The 27,090-nt window shown below is 34.7% G+C and overlaps 1 long non-coding RNA gene across 1 annotated transcript in view; it reads left to right on the top strand.

Moving 5' to 3' along the window:
* Window positions 1-13,995: 13,995 nt before the first annotated feature.
* LOC144341240 (uncharacterized) overlaps window positions 13,996-27,090 on the top strand; it is a 68,065-nt gene continuing 54,970 nt past the window's right edge. Inside the window, exons 1-2 of the long non-coding RNA XR_013418118.1 lie at window positions 13,996-14,042; window positions 22,661-22,758. This is a non-coding gene — a long non-coding RNA (uncharacterized LOC144341240). The remainder of the gene's footprint in view (window positions 14,043-22,660; window positions 22,759-27,090) is intronic.

Raw genomic sequence — 27,090 nt, 5'->3', positions numbered from 1 at the left:
TCTCCATTTGCTTGGTAGATCTTCCTCCATACCTTTATTTTGAGTCTGTGTGTTTCTCTGCATGTGAGATGGGTCTCTGAATACAGCAAACTGATGGGTCTTGACTCTTTATCCAATTTGTCAGTCTGTGTCTTTTAATTGGACCATTTAGTCCATTTACACTTAAGGTTAATATTGTTATGTGTGAACTTGATCCTGTCATTGTGATATTAGTTGGTTATTTTGCTTGTTAGTTGATGCAGTTTCTTCCTAGCATTGATGGTCTTTACATTTTGGCATGTTTTTGCAATGGCTGGTACCAGTTGTTCCTTTCCATCTTTAGTGCTTCCTTCAGGATCTCTTGTAGGGCAGTCTTGGTGGTGACAGAATCTCTAAGCATTTGCTTGACTGTAAAGGATTTTATTTCTCCTTCACTGACGAAACTTAGTTTAGCTGGATATGAAATTCTGGGTTGAAAATTCTTTTCCTTAAGAATGTTGAATATTGGCCCCCACTCGATGCAAAAATCCTCAATAAAATACTGGCAAACTGAATCCAGCAGCACATCAAAAATCTTATCCACCATGATCAAGTGGGCTTCATCCCTGGGATGCAAGGCTAGTTCAACATATGCAAATCAATAAACATAATCCAGCATATAAACAGAACCAAAGACAAAAACCACATGATTATCTCAATAGATGCAGAAAAGGCCTTTGACAAAATTCAATAGCCCTTCATGCTAAAAACTCTCAATAATTTTGGTATTGATGGAACGTATCTCAAAATAATAAGAGCTATTCATGACAAACCCACAGCCAATATCATACTGAATGGGCAAAAACTGGAAGTATTCCCTTTGAAAACTGGCACAAGACAGTGATGCCCTCTCTCACCACTCCTATCCAACATTGTGTTGGAAGTTCTGGCTAGGGCAATCAGTCAAGAGAAAGAAATCAAGGGTATTCAGTTAGGAAAAGAAGAAGTCAAATTGTCCCTGTTTGTAGATGACATGATTGTATATTTAGAAAACCCCATCATCTCAGCCCAAAATCTCCTTAAGCTGATAAGAAACTTCAGCAAACTCTCAGGATACAAAATTAATGTGCAAAAATCACAAGCATTCTTATACACCAGGAACAGACAAACAGAGAGCCAAATCATGAATGAACTTCCATTCACAATTGCTTCAAAGAGAATGAAATACCTAGGAATCCAACTTACAAGGGATGTAAAGGACCTCTTCAAGGAGAACTACAAACCACTGCTCAGTGAAATAAAAGAAGACACAAACAAATGGAAGACCATTCCATTCTCATGGAAAGGAAGAATCAATATCGTGAAAATGGCCATACTGCCCAAGGTAATTTATAGATTCAATGCCATCCCCATCAAGTTACCAATGAGTTTCTTCACAGAATTGGAAAAAACTGCTTTAAAGTTCATATGGAACCAAAAAAGACCCTGCATTGCCAAGACAATCCTAAGTCAAAAGAATAAAGCTGGAGGCATCACGCTACCTGACTTCAAACTGTATTACAACACTACAGTAACCAAAACAGCATGGTACTGGTACCAAAACAAAGATATAGACCAATGGAACAGAACAGAGTCCTCAGAAATAATACCACACATCTACAGCCATCTGATCTTTGACAAACCTGACAAAAGTAAGAAATGGGGGAAAGGATTCCCTATTTAATAAATGTGCTGGGAAAATTGGCTAGCCATAAGTAGAAAGCTGAAACTGGATCCTTTCCTTACTCCTTATACGAAAATTAATTCAAGATGGATTAGAGACTTAAATGTTAGACCTAATACCATAAAAATCCTAGAGGAAAACCTAGGTAGTACCATTCAGGACATAGGCATGGGCAAAGACTTCATGTCTAAAACACCAAAAGCAATGGCAGCAAAAGCCAAAATTGACAAATGGGATCTCATTAAACTAAAGAGCTTCTGCACAGCAAAAGAAACTACCATCAGAGTGAACAGGCAACCTACAGAATGGGAGAAAATTTTTGCAATCTACTCATCTGACAAAGGGCTAATATCTAGAACCTACAAAGAACTCAAACAAATTCACAAGAAAAAAATAAACAACCCCATCACAAAGTGGGCAAAGGATATGAATAGACATTTCTCAAAAGAAGACATGCATACAGCCAACAGGCACATGAAAAAATGCTCATCGCCACTGGCCATCAGAGAAATGCAAATCAAAACCACAATGAGATATCATCTCACACCCGTTAGAATGGCGATCATTAAAAAGTCAGGAAACAACAGGTGCTGGAGAGGATGTGGAGAAATAGGAACACTTTTACACTGTTGGTGGGATTGTAAACTGGTTCAACCATTGTGGAAAACAGTATGGTGATTCCTCAAGGATCTAGAACTAGAAATACCATATGACCCAGCCATCCCATTACTGGGTATATACCCAAAGGATTATAAATCATGCTGCTATAAAGACACATGCACACGTATGTTTATTGCAGCACTATTCACAATAGCAAAGACTTGGAATCAACCCAAATGTCCATCACTGACAGACTGGATTAAGAAAACGTGGCACATATACCCCATGGAATACTATGCAGCCATAAAAAAGGATGAGTTTGTGTCCTTTGTAGGGACATGGATGTAGCTGGAAATCATCATTCTCAGCAAACTATCACAAGAACAGAAAACCAAACACCGCGTGTTCTCACTCATAGGTGGGATTTGAGTAATGAGATCACTTGGACTCTGGAAGGGGAACATCACACACCAGAGCCTATTATGGGGAGTGGGGAGAGAGGAGGGATTGCATTGGGAGTTATACCTGATATAAATGACGAGTTGATGGGTGCTGACAAGTTGATGGGTGCAGCACACCAACATGGCACAGGTATACATATGTAACACACCTGCACGTTGTGCACATTGTACCCTAGAACTTAAAGTATTAAAAAAAAAAAAAAAAAAAAAGAAAGAAAAAGAAATGAATTGGAACATACTTTAAAAGAAGACTCTATTTAAACTTTTCCTTTCCCTCCATTCTTCTCTCCGTTCTTCTTTACTTCCTTTTCTTTCTTCCAGAGTAACTTTGAAACATTCTCAGTAAAACTAATATTCAAACATTAACCTTGAAATTAAAAAAAAGTAAAATATCAGCTAATTAAATTTGTGTCCACTTGTCTCTTGCTCTTACTCCAATCATTATCATTTAATTATGGTTAAAGAAAAATAACATAAAACTCTCTTTGACATTTATAAGTATATAGTTCAGTGGCATTAACTATATTCACAATTTTGTGCAACCAATATCTAGAACTTTTTCATCTTATCAAACTAAAACTCTATTCATTGAACAATAAACCCACATTTTTCTTTCTCTCTGGCCTGTGGCAACCATCCTTCTACTTTTTCTATCTATTAGTTGTGTTACTTTAAATATCTTATAAAAGTAGAAGCCTACAGTATTTAACATCCTATGACTGGGTTATTTCATTTTGCATAATGTCCTCAAGGTTCATTCACGTTGTATTATGTGTCAGGATTTTCTTTTGTAAAGCTGAATAAATATTCTGTTGAATATGTGTACAAATAATTTAGAGCACATTTAGGTCCACAAAAAAGTTGAGCAGAAGGTACAGAAATTCCCATATGAAAAACTTGGAGTCTGATGTTGGAGGGCAGGAAGCATGCAGAACAGGAGAAAGATGATGGCTAGAGGACTCAGCAAGTCTGCTGTTCCATCTTCTCCTGCCTGCTTTGGTCAGTATTCTGGATTTTCGTCATCTAATACATATGTAGTTGTACCTTGTTTTAATTTTCATTTCCCTGATGGCATGCAATGTGTAACTACTTATCACCCACTTATCTGCCATCTGTATATCTTTTTTTTGTGAGGGGTCTGTGGAGGTCTCTGGCTCATTTTTAAATTCTATTGTTTTCTTATTATTGAGTTTTAAGAGTTCTTTGTATATTTTGTATGATTATATTTCTTTGTTGTTGAGTTGTAGGAGTTCTTTATGTATTCTGCATAGTGATCCCTTATCAGATACATGATTTGCAAATATTCTCTCCCATTCTGTAGGTTTTCACTGTTGATTGTTTCCTTTGCTATTAGTATGTTTTCTAACTTTGTTTTAATCCTGTTTGTCTATTTTTATTGCCTGTGCTTTGAATGTAATATCAAAGAAATAATTGCCAAATTCAATGTCATAAATCTTTTCCCCTATTGTATTCTGGATGTTTTACAGTTTTAGGTCTTAAATATGATCTTAATCTATTTTGAGATAATTTACCTCTAATTGAGGTAAATGTAAAGAACCCAGTCTTTTTCTTTTGCATATGGATATCCAATTTTCTCAAAAAATTTTGTTTAAGAGGTTGTTCTTTTTCCATTGTGTGATCTTGGCATTCTTATTGAAGATTTTTTGACCATTTATGCAATGGTTTATTACTGGAATCTGTTATGTTTTAGTGGTCTATATGCCTGTCTTTATGCCAGTACCATATTATACCAGTATACTATAACAGTGTATACTATACTTGTTTACTATAGCTTTGTAATATGTTTTGAAATCTGGAATATGTGTATGGCCCACAAATTTATTCTTCTTTTTCATGATTGTTTTGAATATTATGTTTCCTTTGATATTCCATATTAATTATAGTGCTATTTTTCTATTTCTGCAAGCAATGCTACTGGAATTTTGATAGGTATTACACCAGATTTGCTTTGAGTAATATGGACTTTTAAATAATATTGCCTCTGAATCTGTAAATGTGGGATGCCTTGTCACTTATTTGTGTCTTTAATTTCATTTGGCAATATTTTATAGTTTTATTTCTCTTTTTTTGGCATGGGGAGGGGTGGGGGAGGGTAGATATTTTATAGTTTTCAATGTTCAAGTCTTTGACCTCCTTGATTAAGTTTATTCTAAACTATTTCATTGTTTTTGATATTATTGTAAATAAGATTCTTTCTGAATTTCTGTTTCAGATTGTTCATTGTATATAACAAAGCAATTTATTTTTGTGTGTTGATTTTATATCCTGTAACATTTCTGAATTCATTTATTAGTTCTATAATTTTTTGTGGAAGAATTTTTATTTCTTCGCTCACAGAAATAATTTGTTTCTCACAGTTACTGCTCAAAGACTGATTATAGATCACCCACTCTATTGGGTTTTCCTCCAATATACTGAATTGTAATACTTCATTTGCATGGCCTATATAATAGACAATAATATTTTTTGTGTTTAATCTCCTGCTTTCAGGTAATGTGGATACCTTTTTAATCACAGAAAGAAATGTGAAGTACTGACACTGAAAGCTTGTTAGTGTGAGGCTGAAACCCAGTATAATTCACTGATCGTTGTAAAACAGTGTAGAAAATGTAACTGGGATGTCTCTTTCTGTAAATAGATTAGGGCACAAATGGAAAATTATTGGCCATAGCACTGATGCTCTTTTCAGTCAAGGCCTCAAGGCTTATCCCTGTTGGTCTACAGATTCTCTTGTGGTTACTTGGGTCCAAGGAGAAAAGGTGTCCAATTATGTTTGAGTCTATTTTATGAAGAGTTTATGGCTGAGTTTGCACAACTATAATAGAGAACTGGTCACTATACGTAATGTCTAAAACACAGTGTTTGGCATAAATCACATGCTTAAGTAGCTACTATCTATTTTGTAGCAATGTTTTAAGCTAAGATATTCCAGTTCCAAGTGTTTGCTTAGAAAAGAAAGTCCTCGTCAAATTGTTAAAGAGCCTTTGGGTCAAAATTCTTTGATTTCTATCTTCTAGTCATTTCTACATCATTGTCAACTTCCTTAAAAGTGACACTCTCAAGATAAGATCAAAGGACTCACAAGGCAAGTGATGAGAAAGAAATATAAACTGCAATAGATAAGCCACCCTTCCTTCATGCTTAAATAAAACTCTTCTTGTACGACAAGATTATGTTTGAATGACAGTTGTAGAGAAACAAAGACGCCAGGAATAGAGGGCTACATCAGGACCATTTTCACAATCAGCTGCCACATAGATCTCCACATACTTTTTTCTCTCTTTCCCTCCCTCCTGTCTCAAGGATAAAGGCAAACCCACTGCTCCTGTCTTCTTTCCTTCCTTCCTTCCTTCCTTCCTTCCTTCCTTCCTTCCTTCCTTCCTTCCTTCCTTCCTTCCTTCCTTTCCTTCCTTCCTTCCCTTCCTTCCTTCTTTCCCTCCCTCCCTCTCTCCCTCCCTCCTTCTTCCTCCTCCTCCTCTTTCTCTCCTCCTCCACCTCTTCCTTCTTCTTCTTCCTCTTCTTCTTCTTTCTTTTCTTTCTTTCTTTCTCTTTCTTTCTTTCTTTCTTTCTTTCTTTCTTTCTTTCTTTCTTCTTTCTTTCTTTCTTTCTTTCCTTCTTTCTTTCTTTCTTTCTTTCCTTCCTTCCCTTCTTACTTTCTTCTTTCTTTTCCTCTCTCTTTATTTCTCTCTTCTCTTTATTTCTACCTTTCTATCTTTCCCTGGCACTGACCTTGATTACAGCTTTCTTTACTGCTATGATTTGGATTTTTCTTGTTTGTCCCCACCAATATTAAATTTCTTATGTTGAAATTTAAACCCTAGTGTGATGGTGTTGGGAGGTGGATCCTAGTGGGAAATGTGTGGCTCATGGGGATGGATCTTTCATTAATGGCTTGATGCTATTCTCATAGTAATGTGTTCTTGCTCTTCCAAGAATAGATTGGTTCTCAGGGCAATGGGTTGGCTTCCCCCAAAGTAGGTTGTTATAAAGCCAGGACACCACACAGATTTGGTCCCTCTTTACATGTGCCCCCTTCCCTTTGACTTTATAAACTACGTTTTGATGCAGCACAAAAACCTTCACCAGAAGCCAAGCAAATACCAGTACCATCCTTCTTGCATAGCCTGGAAAACGTGATCCAAATAACCCAACCTTAGGTATTATTTAATAGCAATACAAAGTAGACAAAGACACTAACTTGTCATGATTCTTAAATATGAATCTCCCCAAGAAGTTGTTGGAGATTGAGCAGTTGGGTGAACCATCAATCCTGTACTCACAGAAGAGCTCTGGATGTCTGGACCTTTCCAGAACTCAGCATAATTATGAGGTAGTGGCTCTGCTAAAACAGACAAAAGGTCTTTGACTCTTTGCTAATATGACAAGAGAGAAATGTTATCACATCAGTGTTTTAGCTTGCATTTATTTTGTTACTAATGAAAGTTTGCATTTTTGCATGTTTAGAATTTACTTGTAGCTCCTCTGCTGTGAGTTGCTAATGTTCTTTGCCATTTTTTTTCCTATTGGATTCTAGGGTCACCATTGTGAACTTCTCAAATATTAAAAATAATCCTCATGTGTCACATCTCTGGTAGACTACTAGTTCTTAATGAATTAGCACAAGTTTCTAACAGCATATTGAAAATCACATTAACTGATTGACCAATGAATGAAATATTTTTCTTTGCCATTGTTATTATTTTAATATTTATTGCAATAGAAAAGAGTCTGCATTTGTTTTTTTAATTTAAAAATGTTGTGACATGAATAAAGAAAAGAAAAAAAATGGTAATCTGGGGGTATACCCATAGGGTATAAAGAGAAAAAAGAGAAAGAAAAAAATAGAATAAAAGTTATCAGTTGATTTACCAGCTACATTTCAGAAAATAACATGCCCTTGGATTGGATAATCTTAGAGGACCATAAAATATAATTACACATGATCTGTTAGAGTATTATCTATTATCTAATTATGCTGTCTTCTGTCTCCAAACTCTTCTGGAAATTTTAATTTTATAAGTTCACTAGGTACAAAAATTACAATCTTTTAATATTGACTGAAACTTTTAGTCTATTATTAACTTTTATCCCTGAAAGTCTCCCAATTGTTTGCCCAAACCTTCTTAATTGTAGTTTAAACTCCCTTTTCATAGTTATATTCTTAATAAAGAGAAAGATGACTACTGGTATCCTTCAACCTATAAAAACAGCAAACAATAAATAAAGCAAGCTTCATGTGTTCTACTATTCCCTTAGACTACATTTTTTCTCAACTTAGTCCTGTAGTTGTTCTCTTACTCTCCTACTTTTTAATCCACTCACTACATTCAATTGTTTGGAGGTTTTTAAAACTTTTATTCTAAAATAAATATAAACAAAAATATAGTTTAGAGAGGTTCGAAGTCCATAAGTTTCACTCAATTTCCTCCACTAACAACACCCTACATAATTATAGTAACAATTTCAAAATCAGGAAAGTGACATTAGTACAATATTTGTGAATAGTTCTATGCCATTTTTTTTCATATGTATAGACTAATCAATACTGGAAACACGATACAAAACTATTCTTTCAGCACAAAGATCTCCCTTGAGTTGTTTCTGGATTGTCACACCAACCTCCTTTCACCCACTATCCCTGACCCTCATCAACCACCCAACTGTTCTCCATCTCTGTAACTGTCATTTTCAGTATGGTATATAAATGGAATATCACCACAGATAACCGTTTGAGATTGGTATTTTTAACTCGACATAATAATGCCTTTGAAATTCTCCAAGTTGTTGTTTTAGGATGGAAGTCTAGGAAGTCTGGAAAGTCTGAGATGAAGATTTGCGTTCAGAGAGTTTGTTGGAAAGTACTGTTAAAATAACACTTGTGAGAGCGTGAGAAAAGTAGAATTGTGTAGAGGAAGAATTTGAACTGAAATGGATTGATTGCCATAGAGGCCTCAGCTCATTACACAGCAAACTCAGAAGCTGAGGTGGTTTTCAGAGATGTCCCTGATTACTTACTTTAGTAAGATTGACCAATCACTAGATACAGGCTGATCCTCTAAAGCAAGCTTGTCTGTCCAATCCACAGCTTGCAGGCTGCATGTGGACCAGGATGACTTTGAATGCAGCCCAACACAAATTTGTAAAGTTTCTTAAAACATTAGATTCTTTTGCAGTTTCTTTTTTTTTTTGCTCATCAGCTATCCTTAGTGTTAGTGTATTTTATGTATGGCCCAAGACAATTCTTCTTTCAGTGTGACCCAGGAAAGCCAAAAGATTGGAAATTCCTGCTCTAAAGGAAGCATAATCTTGTGTGAGACAGCTCCCTCCTGCTGAGGACAATTCCTGAAGACAAACTCGGCTGTAAGCCTTAAGCCATTAACATTGCTAAAAGATAAAGGAATGGGTGACTTAGCTCTGGAATAATGGCAAAGTCTGAATGCCACACCAGAGAGTCTACTACAAGCTAATGATTGAGCTCTAAGAAGCTTTAAAGAAAATAAACACAAAATTAAGTCTTCTGCCCCCTTTCTCTAGTCATAGAAAATCTTATCAATGTATACTATAATTATTTAAAATGTATATTTCCATTTCATGAGTTAACTTCGAGAAGAGGAAAGGTTAAGTAAGGTTATCAAGAACTATTTTCCTATTACAGAAACGTTTTATTTATCTATAATGTAGAAACACAACATATTATCAACTGCATAATACCACTTGTAAGTGAATGTATTTATTTTTTAAATATGTACCTGGTGTGTTTTATTTTATAAATATTCAAGCCTATTTTGAATTATATTGAATATTTTCCAATACTATACTGCTGTCTTTAAAACCACACTTTGAAATCAGAATATTTACCATTTCAAAAGGCTGTGCAGTCCTCTGTTAATCTAATGAGTTCTTACTCTTCAATATTTCAAAAATATAAACAGATTTTTTCATGTAAATTATCTCTACTTTGAATATAATGGCAACAATTATACTAACACTACATTAAGCAAATGAAATGTATTACTGATAAAGAAAAAAAATGTGCACAGAATTTTTCTGCTTTTGAAACATTGTTTCTGAATTATTTTCTCACAACTAACTGGCTTAATTTTAATGTAAACAGAAAGTCACTAGACCCATGACATCAACTATGCTAATTCCTCAGTACCCAATAACTTTGAAATAGAAATTCAAATTTACAGCAAGTTTGAGCAGTAGAGCTTAGTGAATTATTACAAGTATATGCATGTTAAATTTCACATGAGACTTAAAATGTTACAGAAGCTTTCATCCAAATGTCATTGAACTTTCACCAAATTGAAGATCTATGCTCAAGGAGCAGCTTCTTAGTTGTTCATGTACAGAATAAATTCATAGTCTTCACCAAAACTCAAATGTCCCTGAAAGATGATGGGAAAGCAAATGTCGAGGTCCTTGGATTCCTGCAGAGCTTGAATCTCATCCTTTAGCTCTGAAGACTGGAAGCAGCTTGATTTCTAGGTAATGGTTTGTTATGTCTTTTGAGTACAAGACAGCAAAGGTAATGCAGAATTAGGGAAAAGAAATGCTATTTCCTGCTTAACTTCCAAGGGTACAGGTGTAAAACTACACAAGATAACAACAGACAGTAAGAGAGGATGACTTCTTTTCATATATTTACATAGCTATATGTTTCAGAAAAGGAAAGAGAAGCAACTCTCTTCCTATTAACCTCTAAATTGTTCAGTCTATTAGAAAATTCCCGTCAGTGAATTCAAGGCACCTCAGTGTTTGGGGGTGTGTACAACCATGTCCCAAGTACTTTAATAATTTAATGTAATTTAAATATTATATTGGTCATTAGATTTTTTATTATTCTCATTTTGGAGATTGAGAATCTAAAGTATAAGGGGTGGGGTTTGGGAGTGAATATCTGCTACATTATATGGTGAATAAGTGGCTGGACCAATATTTGAATCCAGCTCTATATGGTACTAAAAATATGCTCTTTTGACACCACCAGCAATCATAATTTGACAGCCTGAGGGCCAAGTATGATCCACAGACAGCTTTCTTTGGCCTACATAACTACAATTTAGAATTATTTGCCAAACTTGTAAAAAGCCAGTGATTTTACATACAAATGAAAAAAGTTGGCATTTCTCTTTGTCAACAACCAAATGGAGCTTAGCAGTGGTTATGCCCCTTACTTAGGGCATGGCTTCAAAACAGTTTCCCCAATTCCTTCTACCACCCTTTCACTGATGTTGGAAGAGATACGCTTGAGAGTCTGTTCTTACTTATTGTTATGGACTGAATTGTGTCTTCAAATTCATATGTTGAATACCTAACCCCCAATATAATTATGTTTATAGATGGAGTCTTTAAGAAGGTAAAGATAAAATGAGGTCATGAGAGTGGGGCCCTAATCTTATTGCGCTGGTGTCCTTATAAGAAGAGTGAGAGATACCAGAGATCTCTCTTTGTTTGCAAAACATAGAGGAAAGGCCTTGTACGGACTTCGCAAGAAGGTGGCTGGATGTCTGCTAGCCAAGAAGAGAGGCCTCACCAGAAACCAACTCTGCCAGCACTTTGATCATGAGCTTCTAAACTCCAGAACTGTGAGAAAATAAATGTCTATTGTTTAAGCTACCCGAATATGCCTATTGTTTAAGCGATCCAACTATGCGTGTTGTTTAAAATGTCTCTTGTTTAAGCCACCCACTATTTTGTTGTGGCAGACAAGCACACAAATACATTTGTATCCAGCTGTCTTCATTAATTTCCTTGCTGTTACCTGCCTGGTCCACTTATCTGAGATCACTATATGATTTATCTCCACCCTTCCATAAAGAAGGCACCATAAGTTCTATGTGTTTTTTAATATTTTGTAAGTTTATATAGAATATATTTTATGTTTATAAGTTTTTAATATTTCCATTTTAACCTGCCATTCATCAAATTCTAATGAAATATTGGGGGATTAGGATATAGAATTATTAGGAAACAATGGTGCAGAGTGCTTACATATCATAAGCAATGTCTTTAAAAAGTAATTTCATGAGAAGAAAAATGACGACAAATGGTATGATTGTATTTATGGAAAGATGGCGCCCACAGATACAGAAGATATCTGGGAGGATGTTCATCACAGTAATTATGCAAGAGATACTAGTATCAACTGTTGTATAAAGATTGAATTATTTACAAAGAATGTATCATTTTTACACAATCAAATAATATAAAATAAATACGATGTAATATATGGAGACAGAAGGTAGAAAATGTAAAATCCATTGAACATCATAATTTCCAACTAGGATTTATTATCTGTGAGGGTGCACACTATTTTCTGACCATTTACCAAGGTATTCCCAAGGGCCTTTATGCTATAGATATGGAAGAAATATTTGTAAAGAGAATGAATGCATATTACAAATCCAGCATACTGCAGTGGAAGTAAAATAGACTGAATCTAAGAGAATGGGTTCCATTCCATACTCTTTGACAAACCCTTCAGTGCTACATAACTCCCCAAATTTAGTCCAGGCTTACTTTTTACTTAAAGTATTCAAACTAAATGATTAAATTTAGATTTTGCTTATGAATCTGAGCACTCATAAGACCCCAAAACAGAGATTGATTAAACAGTTTGTGCATGGGATTGTTTCAATAAATGGCAGGCTTGTTTTCCAAATGGTGAGAAATAGACCTCTGAGCTAAGGCACTGATGAACCCTATCACTCATATTAAATATTGAAACGACAAAAGGATAAAATAAATTGATGTAATATGGCTATGCAATAAGAACAATTTGTCCAGAGAAATCAGTAAATAGCAATAATTTTTAGTATGTTATCACTTAAAAATCTTTAAGAGGTTTCACCTATTACTGAGTGTCTAAGAAAAACTTACAGATAATCAAATATGTTGTTACTGTGCTCTACTTCTGAAACATTTTTGAGGGAATCCTTAAAAGTCATTTTTTAACATTAGAAGAACATTGATGAATAACTGCTCTAGTGCATTCTGTCTAATTTTAAAGAATTAGCATAGTTGTAGAAACATCTCATTTGCTCTCTGGGGGCAATCTATATACTAGAGCAATTAGACTTGTTTAAATAATTTGCCAACATATTTTTGAGAACATTACATCAAATTTCCCAAAGTTACACCTTTTTAAATAATAAGTAAATGGATTTGGTATGATTTAATATTCTAAAAATGCATAAAAGTCACCTACCTTCCTTTATTTGTATCCAACCCTTACTTTCTTTGACATGCTCTCCTTCGGTGGTATCACAAACATAGATTTTTGAGCAGCAAATGATACATTGAATGTTAGTGACCATATTTGGAAGAAAGTGAAAAGCCCATTTACTTCATTAAGCTTTCAAACATTCAGAGAATTCTGTAATATCTGAATGAAATGTTCGATAAGAGATGAGACCCTGAAATTTTAGAGGTCATTATAAAGAATGCAAAGCACAGGCATCTCTAAACATGGAAATGTATACATATACAAAGCATTCCAATTGCATTTCATATTAAAATGACTTGAATTTGAACTACACCTTGCATGTAGTTTAATTATAATTATTTGAAAGTAGATTCTTTTTAGCCTCTTTTCTACTAACAAAAAACACACTTGTTCAGCCCACTTCCACATTTACTGGGTGGTCCAAAGACTGGTTAAATATAACTTAACAGCTAGACATTGATATGTGTTAGTCTATTTGTTTATATGTATTTATCTACAAACTATTAATAATGTGTGCATGCTTTACTACATTTTACTACCAATGTAAGAGAGTTATCTTTTTCTCATTTTTTGAACTGTCCATAAATATTTTTCTCCCAGGATAAAATGCTTCCTACTGTCCGTAAAAAACATAAAATAAATATTCAATAAATTTTTATTCAGCACCTACTATGTGCCAGAGAATATTTGCTAGACACTAGTAATGTATCAGTAAATAAGAAAAACATGATTTTTGCCCTGTGAAACTCAGCATCTAGCGGTGAAACACAAACAACAAAAAGGCATTAGCAGCAAGACAAGCATTAAAAACTAGCAAAGGAAAGTGGTCCATTCTATGGGAATGTATAGTAAGTGCATTGACCTTACTTTAGAGAGTCATGTAGGCCTCAAGGAAGAATATGTTGAAGAAGACACTTACAGAATTCATAATATTTAACTAGATAAATTAATATTTAACTAGAGAAAGAACATTTCAGACAGAATACAGAACTCAGCAGCAAAAAGGAACACGTTGTATTCAAAGCTTGCAAGAAGTCCCAGCAGCAAGGTAAGAAGGGAAGGGCAAGTCGGTAGATAATGCCAAAACAGGATCATGAAGGTCTTTGAATAAATGGAAGACACCAAAAGATGAGAGAGTAGCTTTGCAGTATTTAAAAAGGAAGAGAATTTCTTCCAAAAAGTAATTTACTTATGAGACTATATCACATCAGAAAACATAAAAAACATTTGCAGGTTTAGATGGTAAGAAATAAAATTAATAGACATTACATGTTATAAATGATAGATAATACATAAATATTTAGAAAGTTTTGGCAATATCTTCTATTTTCACAACTGCAATAATAATGAAGTTATCCTTCATGCCTAGGCTTATCTTTCTTATTCTAACCTTTACATTAATAGAAAATGTATTAGATAAAAGTCTTACGAATAATTTGAAAAATAAAGAAATAATTATTTAAGGTGCCTCAAAATTTCAAATAAACTATTCAAAAGAAAGATTTGAAAATGTCTTTATATTCACTGAAGACTATGGGAATGATAGTCAATTTAGGTCAGATGTTTCCTGAGAATGGATCATTTTATTTTTATCTACACATTTTTCTTTCTTAATGGCTAGCAAGCAGATGAATGTAACACATTATTAATGCAGCTGTCTGAGTAAAAATTTATGTTCTTATTTTCTTGTCTGTTAGATGTTCAACTGTAAGCTGACTGTATGTTGTGGGGGAGAATGCTCATAACTTTGTAATCCGATAGTAGTAAGATCCTATGCTACACTCTGAGTTTATAGCTACTGTTATTGCTGGAGGAGAAACATGTGGATATTTTGAAATGGTTGAATACTTCAGGCTCCTGCTTCATCAGAGATGAAAGAAGCAAGCCAACTGGTCAAGTAGGGACTTATCAAAGTGTAAATCTCTGGGGGATAGCTAACTCAGCTCAATTAATAATCAAACTCTTTTCTTTTACATATTGCTAAGAAACCACAGATGGTAGAAATTTGGATTTTTTCCCAGAAATGAGTCTGAGAGCAAAGGCAAAAGAGGCAACTGTGGTTTTTGTTCTACTTAAGCACAATCATTTCATTTTTTTTTTTTTTGTAAATAATGAAGTACAGAGCCAAGTCAGAAAATCCAGTGCTATTTAAAGTTTTACCAATGATTCATAAATGCTTGCTGAGGGATTTTTCTTTTTTCTCTTTTTTTGACCAAACCTGGCCACTGTCCATAACCCAGAGGAAATAGTTAGAAAGGCTGTTTCCTTTCTCTGTCTAAAACAAGTTGAAAAAGTAAGGCGAGTTTCAGAAATATTTTGATGTAGCAAGAATCAACCAATTTAGCAGGTGTACTGTATTTTCAAAGATGATATTCCCCCAGCTAAGTCCAAGTCTTTCCATTTTTTCGCTATAGCCACAGAATTATACAAAACTTGGAAAAAGAGAGTCAGTTTGCTTCTAGGTATTCCAAAGCTGCATAAGCATTCATCTAGAGTTAGAAACAGTAACAGTGAGCTGTATAGACGCTCTTTTCTTTCTTGACAATATTTCAATAAAGCCTTTTATGTCTGATCACTTAGGACTTATCATTGCTTGCATATTTCTATAGAGATGTCTCAAAGCACTTTCCTTAAGGGGTATCATACTAAAAGAGCCACCATTCTAGTGATTTTTTTCTCGTGGAAAAAAAGATATTGAAACAAGGCTGTGCAATAATATTACAGACAGATAATACCTCAATACGGCAGCTAAATTAATATCAGAATGGGCATTTTTGAAAAAAATCAGTTTAGCTTTGTCTACTAATTTTAAAAGATTACAAGTTTTTGTTTTCCATGGGAGGAAAGGGAGCACTTAGATGCAAAATGTTTCTTGCTTACACAAGCATACCTCATTTTATTGCACTTTGTTTTATTGCACTTTGTAGATACTGCATTTTTTTTACAAATAGAAGTTTTGTGGCAAAGCTGCCCAGAGCAAATCTATCTGCACCATTTTTTTCATCAACATGTGTTCACTTTGTGTCTCTAGGTCACATTTTGGTAATTCTCACAATATGTTAGACTTTTTCATTATTATATCTCTTATGGTGATCTGTGATCAGTGATCTTTGATGTTACTATTGCAATGGTTTGAGATTCCACGATCTGTGTCCATACAAGACAGTGAACTTAATTGATAAACGTTGTATGTGTTCTGACAGCTTCACCAACCAGCTATTCCCTCATCTCTCTCCATCTCAGGCCTTTCTAATTCCAGAGACACAACAACAGTAAAATTATGTCACTTAATAGCAATTCAATGGACTCTAGGTGTTCACGTGAAAGAAAGAGTTGCACATCTCCAACTTTAAATAGAAAGCTAGAAATGATTAAGCCTAATCAGGAAGGCCTGTCAAAAGCAAAAATTGCTTGAAAGTTAGACCTCTTGTGCCAAATAACCAAGTTGTGAATGCAAAGGACAAGTTTTTGAAGGAAATTCAAAGTATTACTCCAGTGAACACACAAATGACAAATGAAACAACCTTATTGCTGATATGGAAAAGTTTAGACTGGATGGGTCAAATCAACTACAACGTTCTCTGAAACCGAAGTCTCATCTGAAGGAAGACCCTAACTTCTTCAATTTTATGAAGGCTGAGAGAGTAAAGAATATGTGGAAGAAAAGTTAGAAGCTAGCAGAGGTTAGTTTATAAGGTTTAAAGGAAGAAGCTGTCTCCATAACGTGAAAGTGCAAGGTAAAGCAGCAAGTGCTGATGTAGAAGCTACAGCAAGTTATCAAGAAGATGTAGCTAAGAACATTGATAAAGCTGGTTTCACTAAACAACAGATTTTCAATGGGGGAAGTCTTCTATGATAAAATGATGTCACCTAGGAATTTCATAAGTAGGGAGAAGTCAGTGTTTGGCTTAAAAGTTTCAAAGGTCAGACCGGCTGTCTTCCTAGGGGCTAATGCAGCTAATCAGTATAGATTGAAGCCAATGCTCATTTATCATTCTCAAAATCCTAGGAGCCTTAACAATTATAATAAATCTACTCTGCTTGTGCTTGATAAGTGAAAAAACAAAGTCTGGATAACAGTATATTTGTTTAAAGCATGGTTTGCTGAATATTTTGAGCTCATTGTTGAAACCTGCTGCTTAGGAAAAAAGATTTCTTTCAAAATATTACTGCTTATTGGCAATACACCTAGTAATGCAAGACAAGAGGTCTGATGGAGACGTCATTAATGTTGTTTTCATGCCTGCTAGCCCCATATCCATTCTGCAGTCCATGTGTCAAGGAGCAATGTCAACTTTTAAGTCTTATTATTTAAAAAATATATTTTGCATGTCCATGGCTGCCACAGATCACTATTCCTCTGATGGATTTGGGCAAAGTAAATTGAAAACCTTCCAAAAAGGATGCATCATTCTAGATGTCATTAAGAACATTCATGATTCATGGTAGGAGGTCAAAATAACATGAATAAGAGTTTAGAAGAAGTTGATTCCAGCTCTCACAAATGCCCTTCAGGGGCTCAAGACTTCAGTGGAGAAAGGAACTGTATATGGGTTGGAAATAGCAAGAGAACTGGAATTAGAAGTGGAACCGTAAGATGTGACTGAATTGATGCAATCTCATGATAAAACTTCAATAATTAAAGAGCTGGTTTTTATGGATGAGCAAAGAAAGTGGTTTGTCAAGGTGGAATCCACTCGTGGTGAAGATACAGTGAACATTGTTGACATAACAACGAAGTATTTAAAATAACACATAAACTTAGCTGATAAAGCAACTTCAGGGGTTGAGAGGACTTACTTGTATTTTGAAAGTACTATTGTGGGTAAAATGGTATCCAACAGCCGGGCGCGGCGGCTCACGCCTGTAATCCCAGCACTTTGGGAGGCCGAGGCGGGCGGATCACAAGGTCAGGAGATCGAGACCACGGTGAAACCCCGTCTCTACTAAAAATACAAAAAATTAGCCGGGCGCGGTTGTGGGCGCCTGTAGTCCCAGCTACTCGGGAGGCTGAGGCAGGAGAATGGCGTGAACCCGGGAGGCGGAGCTTGCAGTGAGCCGAGATCGCGCCACTGCACTCCAGCCTGGGCGACAGAGCGAGACTCCGTCTCAAAAAAAAAAAAAAAAAAAAAAAAAAAAAATGGTATCCAACAGTATTTTTTTGCTACAGAGAAACCTTTTGTGAAGGAAAGAGTCAATAAAGGTGACATAATACATTGCTGTCTAATTTTAAGAAATTGCCAGAGGCATCCCAAACTTCAGCAACTACCATCATGATTAGGCAGCAGCCATCAACCAGGAGCCTCCACCAGCAAAAATATTATGACTCACAGCAGGTTCAGATAATCATTAGCATTTTTTAGCTATAAGCTCTTAGTTAAGTGATGTATGATTTTTTTAGACATAATGCTACCGCACACTTAATAGGCTATAGTATAGTGTAAACATAACTTTTATCCACACTAGAAAGCCACAACAATTGTGACTTGTTTTATCTCAATATTCGCTTTATTGCCATGGTCTGAAACACAGGCCTGTGCCCTGTGAAACAGATGGTGCTGGTACCCTGCTCATATCTCCTTGCATACTCTCAAATGTCAAACAGAGACAATAGCCTGTTCTCTGGATTCAAAAGCAGTCTTGTTAGTGAAACAGGTCAGACATACTAAAAAGCTATGCCCCAAAACAAGCCTCACACAGTAAGGGATGTAAGTCTTGTATGTCAGTTGGTCATCCCCAATTGAGACAGTTTGGAGGTACTTTTCATACATTTTATGTATGAAAGATTGACTGTCAGCTGCCCACTCTTCATTCTCTTCATTCATTTTGCTGCCACTCTCCTACAGCACTTCCTGAGAGCACATCCCAAATAAATTACTCAGACCAAAATCATTGTATCAGACTCTAACTTGGGAGAACTCAAACCAAAATACCACTGATAATTGTTAAGCATAGCCAATGATTTTATATTTCTAAGATAACATTCTGGTTACTTTAAAAAAATTTGGAAGTATTTTCAAAATAATAATTGCTTAGAAAAAAACTTACTTGAGATACACTCATTTGTTGTCTTTGGTTGAGACTTACATAGGACAATATTTACGTAGAAAGGAAATCTTTGTGTCCAAGAACAACCTACAACAGTCTATTATCTTCTCTTATGATTTCCAAATCAAGCTTTTGTTGTTTTTATTTACATTTTTGTTGTTTCTCTAATTTTGCCTTTGCATAGTGATAGAAAGAGACAGGTAAGAAATTCCAGGAAGGAGAGTCTGAACAGACAGGGAAGCGCCAATGAGCTTGAAATAATATAAATAATGTAAGATTACTACCAGTAAAGATGTGAGTTACTAAGATAACATTTATAAGTACTCCTAATCCATGTTAGAAAATAAAATTCCAGTATAAGAAGCATCAGTTCAAAGATAACAGAAACACTAGGAAATAAGGAGAAAAGCAACCCAAGGCTTACTGGTAAAAATTTCCTCAAGTCCTTGATCCCCATGATAGAATATGTTTGGCTTTCATGATTCAGTGTCATAATTTAATTATGTAGGTTTGAAGTTTGATATTACAGGGATCTTACTAAAAATGTAAACTGTGAGTGTAGATCAGCAGTTAAGAATTGCATACATTAGCGTATACCCCAAAAGTATAGTTTATCTCTTTGTAGTAATTAAGCATGATGTCTGATACAACAGAGTAACAGTGTTACCAATCAAAACTTGATCTTATCACCTGCTTTGCCAAATTTATTTTTCTTGCATTTCTAGGAAACTGGTTGGCAATAGAAGGAGGAAAAGAAAATGTAATCAAAGGGGAACATCACACACCGGGGCCTATCGTGGGGAGGGGGGAGGGGGGAGGGATTGCACTGGGAGTTATACCTGATGTAAATGACGAGTTGATGGGTGCAGCACACCAACATGGCACAAGTATACATATGTAACAAACCTGCACGTTATGCACATGTACCCTACAACTTAAAGTATAATAATAATAAATAAATTTAAAAAAAAAAGAAAATGTAATCAAAGATACAAATCCTGAAATTATTTTACAATCTAAAAAATACAATGTTTGATAATTCCCTGAAATCAATATCCAACTTTGTAAAACTCTCCTTTCCTGATGTACAACAAAGAACATATCCTCATCACCATAATTAGGTTGCAAGGCACTTGCTAATTCTGTGTTTGCCATAACATGACTAGGAAGAAAAAGCTGAAGAATGTCAGTGGTTGTAGTATTTTTTGAACCATCTGTGCTGCCAAATAGTGTAAAAAATTAGAACTGTTCACTACACACAAAGATTATGGCTTCATTCTGAGAAAAGCAGTTTCTTAATGGATTTTTTTTTTTAAATCTCCACTTCCAGCTTTTGGAAATCTTAACAATAAAAATATTGAAAAGCAAGCAATGTAAAAAATATTGTTTTGAAATAATGTAGCACTTTTAGTATTGCTTCAGATTTCCTCACGTATCAAACATCCAATTAGAAAGAAGAGGATTTCGTTACTTTATAAAATGAGTTACAGTGATTCACAGGGTATTTAAATCATCTATGTACAGATTGGAAGATTTATTTCTCACTTTGCATTCTCACAAGTATCTATTCCTTTTACAGCTTTTCTAACAGCCTCTGCAAAATTCCTTGCAAAATATTCAAGATGGTTCAGGATGGAGAATATAGACATCAATTTTTCTTCATGCCAAATTTCTGAGATTTTAGAGAGTCTCCATTCTGGGCATAAAACCCTTCCTCAGTGTCTTATACACCACCGGAATTTCAAGAAATTGAAAATTTATATAATTTCATCCAAATTTGGAATAAGCGAAATATCTTAAGTTGCACCTGTCCCACAAAATGTCTGAAATTACAGAGATGGGATCCAGGTGATTTTTATAATACATCATTCTGATCTGAAAAATATGATTGCTACCTCAGTAAAAATTTTCATTTATTCCCCTTTATTCTCAGGATAAAGATAAAGCATTTTACATGGCTGTCGATATTCTCCTACCTTCTGGTAACATTGGGCTAGCTCTAACTCATCCTTTAGTACTCCAGCTAAATAGCTCTTCCTGTGAGAATCTTGAAATGTATTAGCTATCACTGCTATGGTGAATTCATCTTTGAGTCATCTATTTCTTCTTTTGTATCTAAAATATCTATAGTGCTTTTGATCCTAATTTTTAAATGTATTCATCCATTTTTCCATCTCCTTACTCCAAGCCACTATCATGTATCACCAGCACTACTTCAAGAGACTTTCTATTTCCCCTCTTGGTAGTTCTATAGTTCATTCTCCATATAAGCAAAGAGTAAGCTTTAAAATATGATTTCAGGCCATACATTTTGCTCTGCATCACCCTCTAATAGCTTCTTATTGAACTTTAAAAAAAGAAAAGAAAAAGAAGACAAACTCCTCACTATAGTCTACCACATGCACCTGATCTAGGAGTTCATTACATGTATCTCCCACTTGCTCATTGTATTTTAATCACAATGTCCTATTCCTACTCGCTAAGCACCCTAAACTCGTTTTTCCCATGAAGACTTTCCCTAAGGTTTCCTCTGAATGAAATGCTATTTTCCCAGGTCTTTGACTGGTTGTCTCCTTTACGTTATTAAGGTTTACCTCAATTGTTACCTTTCCAGAAAGTTATCAGATTTCACCATCTAACTCAAAGATTCAGTATTGCTCAATCACCTTACACACATTACTTTCATTGCTCCACAATGCCTGATAAGTTACAAAATCATTCAGGGGACAATTATCCATAGTGCCCTGGTGATCTTGTGATCAACATCAAGATCTAACCTTGACACATAGATCAGGTTTGGCATGTAGTAGCTTTCAGTAAATATTTGTTAAATGAATAAATTAATGAATTGGAGAATTAGTGGCATTTACTATAATTTTTTAGTACACTCATACTTAACACAGTTACTAACCTTAGTAGGTACTTAATGAATAAATTTTGAATGAAAATATTTAATTGTACTGAGTCTATTTATGTATTTGCAAGGATTTCAGAAGCTATTTCCCCTTCATTAATAGTAGATTTTTAAACATATCTCATTTGTACACCAATATACAATATGGAACAACATATATGTCAAAAGGAGACTGCCCCCAGATTGGCCCATATCCATCAGAGAATTTATAATGACTAAGAATGTGTTGCTAGTCAAGGCAAGCCTGTATGTATTCAAAATTTTTATACAAAAGCAAAAGGATATTTATCTATGAAGAATAGAAAGTTTAGAAAAATATTTTAAATAAGGAATCCAACGAAGAGCTAGATGATAAAGCAAAATAGTTGCTATTAAAGAATAAATTGGTGACTCAGAAGAGAGAGCCAAAGGGAACTTTAGTAAAAATATGATTTTTCAATATAATGTTATTTCTATTGAAAATTAAGCATCTACAGGGAAACTATGGTGAATGACAAGGTAAGTATAACTCAAGGAAATTATAGCAAATATAAAGGGAAAGAAAAAAGCGATGGCTGAGGTTTACCTTCTAATTTCAAAACAGTAGCCCTCCTCATGAGACGCATGAGATTAGATAATGGTAAAGTCAGAGGTATCTATGTTTTTTTTGTTTTTTTTTTTTTTTATTTTTTTTTTCTTTGAAACGAAGTTTCTCTGTCACCCAGATTGAAGTGCAATGGCACGATCTCAACTCACTGCAACATCCGCCTCCCAGGCTCAAGTGATTCTCCTTCCTCAGCCTCCCAAGTAGCTGGAATCACAGGTATGTGCCACCATGCCTGGCTAATTTTGTATTTTTAGTAGAGATAAGGTTTCACCATGTTGGTCAGACTGGTCTCAAACTCCTGACCTCAGGTGATCTGCCCTTCTCAGCCTCCCAAAGAGCTAGGATTACAGGAGTGAGCCACCATGCCTGACCATATTTTTAATGTTTTGCATGAAAACTTTCTTCCTGTATTACATGTGTAATTTTTCAAATGAAATATTGAGAGAGATGTGTATGTTCGCGTCTACAATCTGGTAAGGAAATTTGAAAAATGTATAAATGGGGCCTGAAAGTCCCCTGACACTGTAACATCTATTTATTTTTCTTTTTTGTCAGAATATGTGAGATTTATAGATTATGATTCTTGCTTTTAATCAGAGAAGGCAAAGTCAATGCCACCATTTTCTTTTAAGGTTGGCCACATACTACAATTGGAAAAATATACATAAAGGATAAGCAAAGGTCATGATTAAAGTTCCACTTTTTTGAAAATTTTTCTGAAATTTTTTCAATTGCTCTGCCTCCCTAATCTATTTAGAAGGATACTTATAGATTATTTCTTATCTAGTGGAACTCTGCTACAGTGAGGGTTTAATGGATTCAGACCACAGTGAGTGGAGACTATGGTCAGCCACCATACTTGATCCAGGGAAAGTTTATAATAGAGTGTTAGGAGACTTCCATCATTTGTTGAGTCATTAAATTGTTCTCACAGGTATTATGGTCCATGGGAAAAATCCCTGTGTTTCTACTTCATTAACAAGCAAGTCAGTAAATGAAGCAAAGATTTTAGCCAGCAGTAGATGAGGATACTCAATTTAAAACTTCTTTTCAAAGCCAGGACTTACAGAGAGGCTAAAGAGCTACTAGTTTAGTAGCTGCATTTTCATGTAAGAAGAAACAAATGCAAATTCTTTCCAAAGGGAAGCATTCTCCATTTGTGTACCCCAAATTCTCACAAATTAAGGAGAAAATCAGACTAAGTCAAAAGCAAAATCAAGGTTTTTATAGTACAGAAAAGATTAAAATTTTAAGTAAGCAAGAAGATAATATGAAATTGTCTTAATCTCACTATTCCAAGATTATTCACACCTTTATTTATAGTTTATCCCTTTATAATTTTTCTATGATTATGTACATGGATATATTTTATTTACAAATATGGGGGTATTAATAAATGTACTAATTTTCTTTTTGTTAAAAAAATTTTAGCAGGAAGAATATGAAATGATTCTATTTTTTCCACACAAAGCCACATCTGCAGAGATAAGGGGCATATGACTGAAATAACAATCCTATTGGGATTGACGATGTATGTTTAGAGGGTCATTCATAACCTGTAACTGTTACTTAAATATATAGGAATTCTTTTTTAATTTTTTTATTATTTAAATTTTTGTGGGTACACAATAAATATATTTATTTATGGGGTACATGAAATGTTTTGGTACAGGCATGCAGTGTGAAATGAGTGCATCCTGGAGAATGGGGTATCTATCCCCTCAAGCATTTATCCTTTGAGTTACAAATAATCCAATTACAGTTTTTAAGTTAAGTATAAAATGTACAATTAAGTCACTGTTGACTATAGTCATGCTATTATACTGTCAAATAATAAGTCTGATTTATTTTTTATATATTTTTTATCCAACAACAATCTCTGCATCCACCCCCTATGACACTTTCCAGTCTCTGGTAACCATCCCGCTACTCTCTATGTCCATGAGTTTCATTGTTTTCATTTTTAGGTTCCACGAATAACTCAGAACATGTAATGTTTTTGTCTTTCTGTGCCTGGCTTATTCCACTTAACATAATTCCACTTCCATCCATGTTGTTGCAAATGACTGGATCTCATTCTTTTTTAATGGCTGAATAGTACTCCATTGTGTATATGTACCACATTTTCTTCGTGCATGTATCTGTTGATAGACATATAGATTGTTTCCAAATGTTAGCTATTGTAAATAGTGCTGCAGCAAACATAGGAATGCAGATAGCTCTTTGATATGCCAATTTCCTTTTTTAGGGGTATATACCCAGTATTGGGATTACTGGATCATATCATAGCTAAATTTTCACTTTTTTGAGAAAACATCAAATTGTTTTTCATAATGGTTGTACTGATTTATGTTCCTACCAAGAGCATAGAAGGGTTTCCTTTTCTCCACATCCTCACCAGCGTTTGTTATTGCCTGTTGATTGGATATAAGCCAATTAAACTGTGGTGAGATGATATCTCATGGTAGTTTTGATTGGCATTTTTCTGATGATGAGTGATATTGAATACCTTTTCATATGCCTGTTTGCCATTTCTATGTCTTCTTTTGAGAAATGCCTATTCATATCTTTTGCCCATTTTTTGATTAGATTTTTAGATTTTTTCCTATAGAGGTGTTTGAGCTCCTTATGTATTCTCATTAATCCCGTCAAACTAGTTTGCAAATATTTTCTCTCATACTGTAGGGAGAAATAAATACTGTAAGTTGTCTCTTTATTTTGTTGATTGTATTATTTTCTGTGAAGATTTTTAACTTGATGTGATTCTATTTATCTATGTTTGTTTTGGTTGTCTGTGCTTATAGAGTATTGCTCAAGAAATCTTTGCCCAGACTAATGTCCTGGAAATATTCTTGGAGGTTTTCTTGTAGTAGTTTCATAGTTTAAGGTCTTAGATTTAAGTATTTAATCAATTTTTATTTGATTTTTGTGTATGGTGAGTGATAGCCATCTAGTTTCATTCTTCTGCATAGGAACATCCAGTTTTCCCAGCAACATTTATTGAAGAAACTGTCTTTTCCCCAGTGTAAGTTCTTGATACCTTTGCCAAAAATGAGTTCACTATAGGTGTATGAATTTATTTCCGGTTTCTCTATTCTATTCCATTAATCTATGTGTCTGCATTTTGTTTGTTTGTTTGTTTTTGAGACGGAGTTTTGCTCTTGTCACCCACGCTGGAGTGCAATGGCGTGATCTCGGCTCACTGCAACTTTTACCTTCTGGGTTCAAGCGATTCTCCTGCCTCAACCTCCTGAGTAGCTGGGATCACAAGTGTGTTCCCCCATGACTGCCTGATTTTTGTATTTTCAGTAGAGATGAGGTTTCACCCCATTGGCCAGGCTGGTCTCAAACTCCTGACCTCAGGTGATCTGCCCACCTTGGCCTCCCAAAGTGCTGGGATAACAGACATGAGCCACTGCACCCAGCCTATGTATCTGTTTTAACTCCAGCACCATGCTGTTTTGGTTACAATAGCTCTGTAGTATAATTTGAAGTCAAGTAATATGATTTCTCCGGTATTATTATTTTTACTTAGGATATCTTTTACTATTCTTGGTCTTTTGTGGTTCCATATAAATTTTAGGGTTGTTTTTACTATTTCTGTGAAGAATGTCATCAATATTTTGATCAGAGTTGCACTGAATCTGTAGATTGATTTGGGTGTAGACAGTTTAACAATATTGATTTTTTCAATACATGAACATGGAATATTGTGTGTGTGTGTGTGTTCTTTTCGATTTCTTTCATCAATATTTCATAGTTTTCATTATATTTCTCTTCTTTGGTTAAGCTTATTCCTAGATATTTTATGTATAGCTATTGTAACTGAGATTACTTTTTAAATTTCTTTTTCACATTGTTCACTGTTGGCATATAGAAGAAATGCTACTGATTTTGGTATGTTGATTTTGTATTCTGCAATTTTACTGAATTTATTTATTGTTTAATAGTTTTTTGTTGAGTCTTTCAGTTTTTTCAAATATAAGATAATATCTTCTGCAAACAAGAATAATTTGACTTCTTTCTTTCTAATTTGGATGTCTTTCATGTCTTTCCTTTGTCTGATTGTTCTTGATAGAACTTCCAGTACTATGTTGAATAACAGTGGTGACAGTGGGCATTCTTGTTATGTTCCCGATCTTAGAGAAAGGGCTTCTAGTTTTTCATTATTCAGTACGATACTAGCTGTGGGTCTGTCGTATATTCCTTTAATAATGTTGAGGTATGTTCCTTCTATTCCCAATTTTTTGAGGGTTTTTATCATGAAAGGATGCTGAATTTGATCAAAAGCTTTTCATCTTCAACTGAAATAATATAGTTTTATCCTTTAATCTGTTGAGGTCCTTGGAGCTTTTCCTTACTGGGAGATTTTTTATTATGGCATTGATGTCATTATTTTTTATAGGACTGCTCAGGTATTGGATTTCTTCCTGGTTCAATCTTGATAGGTTGTATGTCTCTAGAAATTTGTCCATTTCTTCCAGAGATTCCAATTTATTGGCATATAGTTGCTCATAGTAGTCATTAATTATCCTTCAAATTTCTGAA

Source organism: Macaca mulatta, chromosome 6 (assembly GCF_049350105.2).
Source record: "Macaca mulatta isolate MMU2019108-1 chromosome 6, T2T-MMU8v2.0, whole genome shotgun sequence".
NCBI lineage: Eukaryota > Metazoa > Chordata > Mammalia > Primates > Cercopithecidae > Macaca > Macaca mulatta.
The sequence above is the reverse complement of the archived record's forward strand: the minus strand, read 5'-3'. Positions and strand labels throughout refer to the sequence as shown.